This window comes from Hyla sarda, chromosome 4, assembly GCF_029499605.1.
Source record: "Hyla sarda isolate aHylSar1 chromosome 4, aHylSar1.hap1, whole genome shotgun sequence".
Classification (NCBI taxonomy): Eukaryota; Metazoa; Chordata; class Amphibia; order Anura; family Hylidae; genus Hyla; species Hyla sarda.
Window position 1 is genome coordinate 227,515,311 of NC_079192.1, and position 12,454 is coordinate 227,527,764.

Below are 12,454 nucleotides of genomic sequence, written 5' to 3' on the forward strand. Positions count from 1 at the left end.
ATAACTCTTTGATGCTTTTACCTTTCATTCGAATTCCGAGATTGTTTTTTCCTGATATATCCTACTTTACGTTAGTTGTAAATTTTCGTTGATACTTGCATCATTTCTTGGTGAAAAATTCCAAAATTTCATGAAAAAATTTTAAATTTTGCATTTTTTATCATCTTTGAAGCTCTCTGCTTGTAAGGAAAATAGACATACCAAATAAATTATATATTGATTCATACATACAATATGTCTACTTTATGTTGGCATTACAAATTTGACATGTTTTTACTTTTGGAAGACATCAGAGGGCTTCAAAGTTCAGCAGCAATTTTCAAATTTTCCCAACATTTTTCAAAATCTGAATTTTTCTGGGTCGCGTCTATATGACCAATAGCAGGGATAGGAGTGAAGTGGCACCGGGTCACCATAGACCCGTATTTGCCGGAATTGCACAAATCGCCTGTGTAACCCCCCCCCCCCCCCCCCCGGGCATTTGCGTAGGGTGCCTGCTGATCGATATCAGCAGTCACCCTGGTACGGGGATGTACATGTACGTCATGGGTCCTTAACTACCAGTGTCCCATGACGTACCAGTATGACATGGGTCCTGAACAGGCTAATATATATCTCAGTACATAATCCTGACCATGTACATCTATATTTTATGTGTTCAGCACCTTTATTTTTTTTATTACACTAATTTAGCTCACTAAATTCCTCTCAAAGGGAGGGGGCGTGGCTTTACTGTGCAGGTCTCCCCCCCCCCTTCCCTCAGTATGCTGTCTGCTCACATTTCCACTAGCATTAGCAGAACTACAACTCCCAGCTTGTCCTCACTGACAGTAGTGGGACACAAGATGACAGTGGAAGGATTTTTCCTCCAGCTGTGAGCTCACAGCTGTCAATCAAGGAAGTGTGTCCATGACATAGGTGATGATGCATGGACGCAGCAGGACTAATATGTGTCCAGGCAGGGGGGGGCAGTTGTTTGACTGGCTTTTTCAGTATGATTTACAACATATCAAAAGTTTTTGTATCGGACAGTGCCCATTTAACGCCGGCCCCCAGCTACAGGAATCAGCTGGGGGCCGGCCAGTATGGTGCAGGCTCGAATCAGGAGCCCGCGCCATACAACTGTTGCCGTCTCAGGACGAGCCGGCTTGTCCTTAGACGGCAACTGGTTAAACATATAAAATAAATTGGAAGATTACTTTTGGTTATTACAGAAGATCAACTGGATGCCAAGATGATGCAAGTTACTCAGAGAACATTCTTCTTTGGAAGACTTTGGAGAATGCCAAGGTTAAAACTCATACCAGGAGTGGGGTTCGAACCCACACGGATACATATCCATTGGATCTTAAGTCCAACGCCTTAACCACTCGGCCATCCTGGTGAACTGTTTTATAAAATAAATTGTTTAACCCCTTAAGGACTGAGCCCTTTTTCACCTTAAGGGCGCAGCCCTTTTTTGCAATTCTGACCACCGTCACTTTAAGCATTAATAACTCTAAGATGTTTTTACCGATTATTCTGATCCTGAGATTGTTTTTTCGTGACATATTCTACTTTATTTTGGTTGTAAATTTTCGTTGTTACTTGCATCCTTTCTTGGTGGAAAATCCCCAAATTTCTTGAAAATGTTGCCTTTTTCTAACTTTGAAACTCTGCTTGTAAGGAAAATTGATATGCCAAATTACTTTTATATTGATTCACAAATACAATATGTCCACTTTATGTTGGCATAATAAAATAGACTTCCTACATACACAGCAACAAGGTAAAGAAACCACGGCTGGTCCGCTATAACATAACACTACCAACAAAATAGAACCAGATCATGTAAAATATATTTAGCTTTTATTAACACATATGCAAAAAATACATACAATAAAAAATGAAAAGAGGATAAAATAAGGCACTACAATTGCAGTCACAGAAGATGGGGGAGGCAAGTAGTGTGGACCTACATGGAGTACAGGGAATAACTGGTGTACCATAGAAAATACGAATGTAAACATTAAAGAGGTCACTGAATATCATTACAAAATGTCCATAAGCATATGAGTGACAAGCAATATAACAGTGGCACATCAAAAAATGTCCTAAAAGGGAAAAAAGTGTAATGAACAGATTGTAACCAAGGGAGAAATGAATGAGACACCATGAAGTCCTCCTGCCATGCAGCCACACACCTACCTCCTCCTACCCCAACGTAAGTTTCGCCTGTGCCTCGTCAGGGGGCGTGTCTAAACCTCCTGCCAGGTGGGTATATATATCATCACTCCACCAATGGTGTCTCTCCTCGAGGTGATTGATAGCTGTCTAATCCAATGTGAGGCCTTCATTGCCCCTCATACTACTGAACCTACCTCTCTACCTATTCGCCAGTAATAAATAACACCTGTTTATCTCACCTCCTGGTGTGGTGCTGTATGATGAGATGCGACTAGCGCATCATCACTGCGCGCCGCAGCTGGGGAAGTGCTACGCTGGATGAGCTCGAATACTTCCTGGTCACATGACCAGAAGCCGGTTATGTGATTCCGCATCATCACTGAGCGGTCACGTGATCGGAGGAATTATAGCTTGAATGACAGGGGGCGGTACCCGCGTCGTATCGCAGTAGGACAGTACTCGTAGCAGTGCGATCTAGGCACACAGCAGGATGCAATCATCCCGAGTATGCGCAAACCGCACCAGGTGGATCGGCCGACATAGACATACATAACAAGACACAACATAAAACATACAGGTGAATACAAATATTACACCGCAAGACCAAAATGTGCAACTTACGGTGAAAGAGTGACAGAGTGAATGGAAGACCCACCAGAAATGTGATGAATGTGAAAAATGATGATCAGTGAGTAGAAGAAAATCCCCTAGAAAAAGAAAATGAAATAAGGGAAAGATAAAACGAAAGTGTATTATAAACAAAAATTAATTATTGGAAAAGTGATCAAAAATAGCAAACCAAAAATAATATGAATAATAGTGAAATGACAATAAGTGACACAAAGAGTAGTTAATCTGATTCAATGAACAGAATAATAATGTAAAAATGTAATAAAATAAAATACACATATGGTCCAAACCTATTATTAGGGGGACCCGTGATAAAAAAATTAATCCGTGGAAATATACACTGAGATAAAGAACAAAAAGTGAAGTGTATGTAAGCAATGAGTGGAGGTATCGATGCTAAAGTGCCCGTGGATGGAAAAAGTGCCATATGGGTGCATAATAAAAATAAAAAAAATAAAAATAATGAAAAAAAAAGGGATAAGGGATATAAATATATATATATCAATTTAAAAATGCAAGATTAAAATCAGTGATTTAATATGGTCTCATTAAAAGTGAAAAAGTGGCCAATATAAGAATAATACTGAAAAAATGTGTATAAATGTATTTTTTTTTTGTATAAATGAAGATACAAGTGAATCACTAAGATAAAGGCGCGTGGTGCTATATATAATAAAGTGCATTAATGTCATGAACTGCTATGCAGACAGTAGTCACATAGATAAATTTATATAGAATATGCTGGGAAAAACCACTCGGCAGCACAGAGTGCAAATGAATAATGTTAGAAAAAAGAGCACAGGTAAATATGTCCAATGAATGGACTGGTATAAGATGTATAAAGCTATCGCTATACTACGGTAGAAAATGATTAATTCATGTATAGGTTACAAATACAGCACAGCAAGAGGTAGGAATATGGATACATGGCAGGTAGGATGGAATAACACTGGAGAGAATTGTGGACACCATGGGATATCGCGATCACTATCAATCGCGATATCCCATGGTGTCCACAATTCTCTCCAGTGTTATTCCGTCCTACCTGCCATGTATCCATATTCCTACCTCTTGCTGTGCTGTATTTGTAACCTATACATGAATTAATCATTTTCTACCATAGTATAGCGATAGCTTTATACCTCTTATACCAGTCCATTCATTGGACATATTTACCTGTGCTCTTTTTTCTAACATTATTAATTTGCACTCTGTGCTGCCGAGTGGTTTTTCCCAGCATATTCTATATAAATTTATCTTTGTGACTACTGTCTGCATAGCAGTTTATGACATTAATGCACTTTATTATATATAGCACCACGCGCCTTTATCTTAGTGATTCACTTGTATCTTCATTTATACAAAAAAAAAAAAAATACATTTATACACATTTTTTCAGTATTATTCTTATATTGGCCACTTTTTCACTTTTAATGAGACCATATTAAATCACTGATTTCAATCTTGCATTTTTAAATTGATATATATATTTATATCCCTTATCAACTGTTGTTTTTTTTGTTTCAATATTTTTTTTTATTTTTTTATTATGCACCCATATGGCACTTTTTCCATCCACGGGCACTTTAGCATCGATACCTCCACTCATTGCTTACATACACTTCGCTTTTTGTTCTTTATCTCAGCGTATATTTCCACGGATTAAATAGTATAATTTTTTTATCACGGGTCCCCCTAATAATAGGTTTGGACCATATATGTATTTTATTTTATCAAATTTTTACATTATTATTCTGTTCATTCAGTCAGATTAACTACTCTTTGTGTCACTTATTGTCATTTCACTATTATTCATATTATTTTTGGTTTGCTATTTTTGATCACTTTTCCAATAATAATTTTTTTTTTTTTATAATACACTTTCGTTTTATCTTTCCCTTATTTCATTTTCTTTTTCTAGGGGATTTTCTTCTACTCACTGATCATCATTTTTCACATTCATCACATTTCTGGTGGGTCTTCCATTCACTCTGTCACTCTTTCACAGTAAGTTGCACATTTTGGTCTTGCGGTGTAATATTTGTATTCACCTGTATGTTTTATGTTGTGTCTTGTTATGTGTGTCTATGTCGGCCGATCCACCTGGTGCGGTTTGTGCATACTCGGGATGATTGCATCCTGCTGTGTGCCTAGATTGCACTGCTACGAGTACTGTCCTACTGCGATACGGCGCGGGTACCGCCCCCTTTCATTCAAGCTGTGACACGCGGATTCCTCCGATCACGTGACCGCTCAGTGGTGATGCGGGATCACATGACCGGCTTCTGGTCATGTGACCAGGAAGTATTCGAGCTCATCCAGCGTAGCACTTCTCCAGCTGTGGCGCGCAGTGATGATGCGCTAGTCGCATCTCATCATACAGCACCACACCAGGAGGTGAGATAAACAGGTGTTATTTATTACTGGCGAATAGGTAGAGAGGTAGGTTCAGTAGTATGAGGGGCAATGAAGGCCTCACATTGGATTAGACAGCTATCAATCACCTCGAGGAGAGACACCATTGGTGGAGTGATTATATATATACCCACCTGGCAGGAGGTTTAGACACGCCCCCTGACGAAGCACAGGCGAACTCTCTGTTCATTACACTTTTTTCCCTTTTAGGAAATTTTTTGATGTGTCACTGTTATATTGCTTGTCACATATATGCTTATGGACATTTTGTAATGATATTCAGTGACCTCTTTCATGTTTACATTCGTATTTTCTATTGTACACCAGTTATTCCCTGTACTCCATGTAGGGCCACACCACTTGCCTCCCCCATCTTCTGTGACTGCAATTGTAGTGCCTTATTTTATCCTCTTTTCATTTTTTATTGTATATATTTTTTGCATATGTGTTAATAAAAGCTAATTATATTTTACATGGTCTGGTTCTATTTTGTTGGTAGTGTCATAATAAAATAGACATATTTTTACTTTTAGAAAAAATTAGAGGGCTTCAAAGTATAGCAGCAATTTTCAAAATTTTCATGAAAATTGCAAAATCTGAAGGGGCAGATGTTACAGAACTACAACTCCCAGCATGCCTGGGCAGTCTAGGCATGCTGAGAGTTGTAGTTTGGCAACATCTGGAGGTCCACCGTTTGGGCACCACTGTAATAGTGGTCTCCAAATTGTGACCCTCCAGATGTTGCAAAACTACAACTCCCAGCATGCCCAGACAGCCTTTGGCTGTCTTGGCATGCTGGGAGTTGCTGTTTGGCAACCACTAGGAAGGGCAGCAGTAAATATCGCTTACTGCCCCCTTCCTTTTCGCCCCCCCACCGTCACTTCCCTACCTACGCCGCTGATCTCCGCAGTCTCCAGCAATGATCGGCGGTTCCGATGACATCTTCTTTCCAGGTACCGGCCGCCATCTTCTCCCCCCATTCTGCTCGACATCCAGGGGTGGGCAGAGCAGGGGGTTTCCATGGCAACCCCCTGTCGGGCACTGCCATTGGTCAGAACTCAGTTCTGACTAATGATAGGGGATAGGAGGAGATCGCAGCACTGCAATCTTGCTCTTATCTCTCAGAATGATCGGGGCTGTCACTGACATCCCTATTTTCCGGGTGATCAGGTCACCAGAGACCCGATCAGCCCGGAATAGGAGAAAATCGCATGTCTGAATTGACATGCGATTTTCTCCGATTGCTGACATGGGGGGGGGGGTCTCAGGACTCCTCTCGATGATGTGCCGGGATGCCTGCTGAATAATTTCAGCAGGCATCCCGGTCCGGTCCCCAACCGGCTAGCGGCGGCGACAGGGAATTCCCACTGGCGTATCCATGCGCCCTCAGTCCTTAAGGACTTTAAAACAGGGGCGTATGGATACGCCCGCTGTCCTTAATAGGTTAAACAACTTTACTAGAAGTCCCACATTTTTTGTCAGGGCTTCTTTTTTTTTTTTTATCTGCATGTTCCATAATTGTTATCATTATTCAACAGTTTGCTGTCCATGCACATAATGACTTGACCACATATTGGATTATTTCTCAATTCCATATTGTAGAAAGAGGTCTTTCATATCATCTGTCACTTATGTACATTATCATGTAATAATGTACCAACAACCTTACTCCTCTTTGCATAAACATGATCGGCGTATACGTTCGCATGATTAGATGCATTTGGCTTCTCAGAAAAAAACGTTCTTCTTGTTGTTTTCTTCAATCAATAAAAGGCTTTATTCTCCGATTAACAATTTTATCTTTCCTTCCTCTGTGGGCTCATCAATAATTTCATCTTTTTTGGAGGTAGATCTCTGTCTCACCTTGACAAGATGTGATTGAATGGATTTCATCGATTTGCTGAAAATGTTACATTTACTATTCAGTTCATACATCAAGCAATTAGATAATGACTGTTATGTTCTTTTTCTTAAAGGCAAAAAATAAACCATTTACTCTGTTCTTAATAACGTCAATTATGGCATCTTCAGGGGCAAAGGATTCTTGGCAAAAATACTTGTTATGGAGGCTCTGAGAATAATTTCACATCAAGTTCTTGCTGTGTTATTGTAGAATATTTTGTCATTTAATGTGAAGAAAACAAGAATTGTGAGACTTCACAGTCTTGCAAATTTGCAGCATTTGTGTTTTCTAGCCGGACATTACCAGTGCCTTTAGAGATGTGAAGGTTTTGTTTAACCCCTTAAAGGGGTACTCTGGTCCTTAGACATCTTATCCCCTATCCAAAGGATAGGGGATAAGATGCCTGACCGCGGGAGTCCCGCCGCTGGGGACCCCGTGATCTTGCACGCGGCACCCCGTTTGTAATCAGTCCCCGGAGCGTGTTCTCTCCGGGTCTGATTACAGGCGATCACAGGGCGGGCGGCGTGTGACACTCCCCCTCTCATAGGCTTGCATTGAGGGGCGGAGCGTGGCGTCACACAGGGGCACAGGCGTGACGTCACATGCCGCCCACCCTGTGATCGCCCGTAATCAGACCCGGTGCGAACACACTCCGGGGCGTTCTAACTGACTATGAGCTAAACTGACTCTTCAATGGCCAACATCGGCAAATATATTGATGTGGATCATTTAATCCCATAGATGATACGATCAATAGCGATCTCACATGCTATCACTTAAATCATACTGACCCATAGAATGAAGATATGACCGTTTCACTATAAAGTACACTGTGTAAAATGAACACCATCCCCACTTCCCACCACCAAAAATAGCAAAATGTCCTTTTTTTTTTTTTCAATTTCATCCCACAAATTATTATTTTTTCTTTTCTTGTTTAGCAGTATTTTACCATGGTAAAAAGAGTCATGGCTATTTGAAGGTCTTTGGGGTAAAAGGAGTGAATATTTCCTACATGGACTCTTTTTTTCAGCTCCCCTCTATTATGCAGGTTCCCTGGTTAAAATAGAGGGTCTCAAGTTGGGGACCCCATCTTTGATATCCAGGTGTCCTAAAGTATCTTTCTAGGTTAACCCCTTTAATCTTGGTAGTGCACAATTTGATTTTAGATGATTTACATAAAATATTTAGGTTGTTTTTGCATGTAAATAGATATTCAGCTTTATAAATTGGGGGATTTTCCAACTCAGTTACACTGTACATATAATCCCAAGCTTGTTCAAATTTTCCTGTAATTTAATGTTAAAATTAGGATTCTTTCCCTGCCAACTAACTTAGTAGTGTTTGTCATCACAAAATCACCCTATGGAGGATAGTAGTAAGTGACTGCCACCTTCCAGCATTAACAGCAAGGTTCAGAGTAACCTCTAGTCCTCCAACTGTTTAATGCCTTTTGCTCTGTATTCAATTCACATTATGGTACTGACAAAGAGAGTCAACTCCAGAATACAATACTAAGGCAGCAGGCAGAAATAACCCTTCATGTGCATTCGGTTAGAAATGCTTGTCGGGCAGAGGTCAGGATGAACAGACAGGTGGACACAATCAAATATACAGACAAGATTGGTCACAGAAGTAGCAAGAACCAAACTCCTTTGTAGCCAGCAAGTACCAAATGTACCTATTTGTGTAGGCCCACAGCACTATGCAAATAGTCAGTTGAAAAGGCTGGTCATTTGATTGATACAGTGCATGTTCAGGACTCGGCTCATAAAGCTGTCAGACAAATTGCTTGTTTGGCTGGTGATAGGCTGAGCGCACTGATATGTAAGGAGCCTGGGCCCCGCCTTCTCCCTTCTGCCTGGGCTGCCTACATGACAGTGTTCTTAGCCTATTACCAGCCGATTCAGGACATCACTGTGGTCGGCGATACGCTGAGAACAGTATGACTCACAGTCACCTGGAAGCAGGAATAAGACCGGAGGACCGGGACACCGATATCCGTGCAATGGGGGGAACGTCGGGAGGTGAGTTAAAGTTAAAGTTGTCGTTTTTGCAGCCCAGACACAGAGCTAATAAAGTATTTTTCACTACATTTCTCCTTTAAGGAGCTTTGTATAAGAATCTTCATCAGTAAGAGTGGCGGTCATTACACATACTATGTTGCCCTCCAAGAAATAGATCCTGGTAGGAGTTGCTGGGGGACCTTCTCAGATGGTAAAGTTGTTTGCTAAAGGGTTTCACTAGCCAGATCTATGGCAGTTAGCTGGTCACTGATCCAGCTGCTATACATTTTGAAAGAGGATTGTCTTTGACCAAAAACAGATTTATTTTGCAGTCTTAGATCTATAGTATTATTCCATGTTCAGCACAATGTCTGATGGCAAGAAAAGTATATGCTTTTATTTCCCTTTTAGATTTAGTGGTGCTAAGTTTTTCTAACAGCAATTTATTGAAAATGTCAGTATTTTGCATTATTGCTATAATTACTGCCTAAAAGAAGATTTTTCAGACCATTTCATTTTTTTAACATTGTGTTATGTTGTGTTGTTGTGCAAAAATAAAAAAGTTTTCCCCATCATTCTACCCTCAAAATCTCATAACAACAAAGTAAAAAACTGATTTTTAAACATTGTTGCAATTGTATTAAATAGGAAAAACTAAAATTTAGCATGACACTGAGCTTTAGCTATGGTGGCCTCTCATCTCTCTTATCATTAGATTCCTTATACATATCTATTCAGTTCTAATGAACTCCATTGTTCTGTGTACTCTGCGCTCCATTGATAAAGCCTGGTCCAGCCAGGCTCTATCATTGACAGAGCCATGGTCCCTAGGGAAGCAGTGGTAAGCCCTCTGGCTACCTCTACAGTGGAACTCTCCCCATCTCCCCCCCCCCCCCCCCCCGAATCACGCTTGGGGGGGGGGGGGGAGACGATCCACCCCACTGGGAGCATTTACATGTCCCTTTAGACGCCGCTCTCAGCTTTGACAGTGGTAATCTAAAGGGTTAATAGCTGGCCACAGCAATTGACGCCTGCCGGCTATTAGCTACGGCCACCAGCTACTGAAATCAGCTGGGGGCCGCCGGTTATGGTCTGGACATGCTTGCCCAAAGCAGGGCTAAAGGCCTGAAAAATTCACTTGCCCGATGCCCGGAACTGCATGTCCCAGGCATCGGGCAACAGGATTTCTACATCCCTGTGTGCAGATGTAAGAAACTTTCAGGCCAACCATCACTGCAGCACTCCACCATCTGGCCTTTATGGAAGATTGGCGGAAAAAAAACATCCCCTCAGTAAAAGACACATGAAAGTCTGTTGAAGTTTGCAAAAGAAAAGCACCTAAAGGATTCTCAGACTGTGTCAAGATTCTTTGATCTGATAAACCAAAATTGAACTTACTGGCCACAATTCTAACATCATGTTTAGAGGAAACCGGTTACTACTCATCACCTACCCAATACCATCTGTACAGTGAAGCATGGTGTTGGCAGCATTATGTTGTGGGGTGTTTTTCAGCAGTTTAGACAGGAACACTGGTCAATATTGAGAATGGAGCAAAGTACAGAGATATACATAATGAGATGATATACCTTTAGACTGGACTGTACCTTTCAACATGTCAGTGACCCTAAGCACATAGGCAGGACAACCAAGGAGTTTCTTAGGGACAATTTTGTGAATTTTCTTAAGTGGTCCAGCCAGATCCTTGCCTAAACCCAAACATCTTTAGAGATACCTGAAAATGGCTTCTACCAAAGATGCAACCTGACAGGACTTGAGAGAATATGCAGAGAAGAATTTTGGTAAATCCCCAAATCCAGGTATACAAACTTTATTGCATCATGCTCAAAAAGAATGGAGGCTGTAATTGCTGCCCAAAGATGTATTTCAACTAGATACAGAGTAAAGGGTCTGAATACTTATGTCAATGCAATGTTTTAGTTTTTCCTTTTCAATAAATTAGTAAAGATTTCTCACACTCTGTTTTCACTTTGGCATTATGGGATATTGAGTGCAGAATGATGGGGGATTTTTTTTTAATTTAGGACAAGTCTACAACATAACAAAATGTGAAAACTTAAATGGGTCTGATGACCTTCCATATGCATTTTGTGTGTGTGTATATATATATATATATATATGTGTGTATATATATATATATATATATATAATAATTATCATACAAAGCAGCACCTCCTCGTATCCAGGTGATTGGGTGCAAGCCCTTGAACCTCGGTGCTCCGGTCCTCTTTAGATATAAATGGATATAGGCAGCACACCAAAATGGGTGAAAAAAGTAAGTGCTTTTATTCCAAGGAAAATTGACAACGTTTCAGCGATCTCTCACCGCCATTTTCAAGTGATTTACAAGTGATACAAGCGGGGTTAAATACCTCCCCAAATCAGTGACATCATCAACATTTACATATCATGTGACATCTGACATGTTATAAACAGAGTATAAACTATACAAACCAATAAATATAAACATGATCAATTTAGTGTATTCTATACTGTGGTACAAAGTGTATACATCTCTGTATTCCGATCGCCAATCATTTATAGGATCGGGTTGTGATATAAATGTACAATTACAACAGTGATCGTGTAAACAAAACAAGTAAAAAAGGGGTTAAAAGACGTTACCCAATCAAGCAAACCCGTTTGTTTTAGCCGGCCTCTTCGCAAACGCGCCATGATCCGCAGACCCGAGTCCACATGGGACGCCGGGATCTACTTCCGGTGTAACCGGAGTTCAACCAATCATAGTAACGGCGTCCCTGGTAGTCATAGAGACCTCCCGACCTGTCAGGTAAACAATTACTTGCGCATCGCGGCCAAGCTCCGTGGCTCTCAGCGCATGCTCAGTGTATATATCGGTGTTCACAAGCGCCATATTAATTCAGGGCAAATAAATATTAGGTTATGTAGCGAACTGCTGGCAAAGCACTTCACTCAATTGACAAATGTATAGTAGGAATCATATTATTCCAATATTGTAACCCTGCACACATGCTAGAAAACAATCAAGGGACCTGGACACTTGCCCTCTGTTATGTACCGCACGGATCTGGGTGCGACTTATGGAATCCATAGGGTCCCAAAGTACGCTTCTCCCTACCAGATTGGTAAAAGCCTCACCTTCTGGCTGTCAGGATACTTCACCAGACCGTTCTTGTCAATACAGAGGTGTCCAACGGCAACCCATCATACACGTGACAATCATACCAGGGTACAACATTAGTAGTAGATCAATTAAAGAACATAAGGGGTATATGTCTTACAGTATCGATATAAGTATAGGGGCGCCGTCACTATACTGGTAAAATTTTAA

The 12,454-nt window shown here is 40.7% G+C and overlaps 1 protein-coding gene and 1 non-coding gene across 3 annotated transcripts in view; one reads left to right on the forward strand and one right to left on the reverse strand.

Moving 5' to 3' along the window:
• The window catches only part of TBC1D22A (TBC1 domain family member 22A), a 576,359-nt gene that overhangs the window by 475,238 nt on the left and 88,667 nt on the right, over window positions 1–12,454 (forward strand). The window lies entirely within an intron of this gene.
• Window positions 1,302–1,384, reverse strand: TRNAL-UAA (transfer RNA leucine (anticodon UAA)). Its single transcript has one exon. It is a non-coding gene; the product is annotated as a tRNA-Leu (tRNA).